The following is a 1,074-nucleotide window of genomic DNA, read 5'->3' as shown; positions in this document are numbered from 1 at the left end:
CACACCTGATTAAACCAGGAATGTGTTAACATAGGACTGGGCTGGGGGGAGCTGTGTGATTGGAGGAGTTAGCTGGAGCATGCATAACTAGTTAAATGAGATTATCTTTTTATTCTGAGTCCTAAAGTGCAATTTTGAGATAGAGGTAAACAATTTTGAACTAGCCTAATACTCAAGGTTTAAGTAAGTAATGTTTGGAGAAACTTTTCAAAAAATTCTGAAACCTACTAAATTAAAGAGAATGGCATCTTTACAGTTGCTGTTGTTGTTCCTAGTGTAAATACACGATTTCAAAATTTCCCACCATCTAGAAACCTGCTGAAATGTGTTTTCCTGTGAAAGTTTGGTGTCAGAGTTTGTTGACAGTTTCTATATTCTAGGGCAAACAAGTAGGTCTCTGTCATGAACTCAATGTTTGTACCCTTCACCCAACCCCCAAATTTATATTTTGAAGCCCTAACCCTAAATACAGTGATATTAGGAGAAAGGTCCTTTGGGAGGTAATTAGGATTAGATGAAACCATGAGGATTAAGCTCTCATAATGGGAGAAAAGAAACATCAGAGAGCTCACTATTCATCATCAAGCACAAAGAAATCATATGAGCACATAGAGAGATGACCCCTGTCTGCAAGCCAGCAGGAGAGCTCCTACCAGAACCTGACCACCCTGGCAGCCTGATCTCAGACTTCTAGCCTCAGAGCTGTAAGAAAGTAAATTTCTGTTTAAACCACCCAGTCTATGGTATTTTGCTATGAAAGCCCCCATTGACTATTATAGGTTTTTAAGTAATGAGTGGGATCAGAGTTCCAGAAGGTCAGTAAAAGGATAGAAGAGTTTTTAGCCATAATTTCCTGTGTTGTCCAGACCTACAAATCTCAATCCTAGGGCACCTATACAACCGGCTCTTAAATTTTTTCCTAAAGGTGACTTTTAGCTTCTGATCTTTGACTATAGCAAGCTATAAATTTTCCCCTTTAATATTGCTACCTGTGTCTCCGAGAGTGAAGGTCTACTCTACTTTAGATCATGCAGCCAACTGCCCATTGTTATTTCACTGAAGAAGTAGGTAGGG

This window comes from Suricata suricatta, chromosome 8 (assembly GCF_006229205.1).
Source record: "Suricata suricatta isolate VVHF042 chromosome 8, meerkat_22Aug2017_6uvM2_HiC, whole genome shotgun sequence".
Classification (NCBI taxonomy): Eukaryota; Metazoa; Chordata; class Mammalia; order Carnivora; family Herpestidae; genus Suricata; species Suricata suricatta.
Note: the sequence above shows the minus strand (reverse complement) of the source record.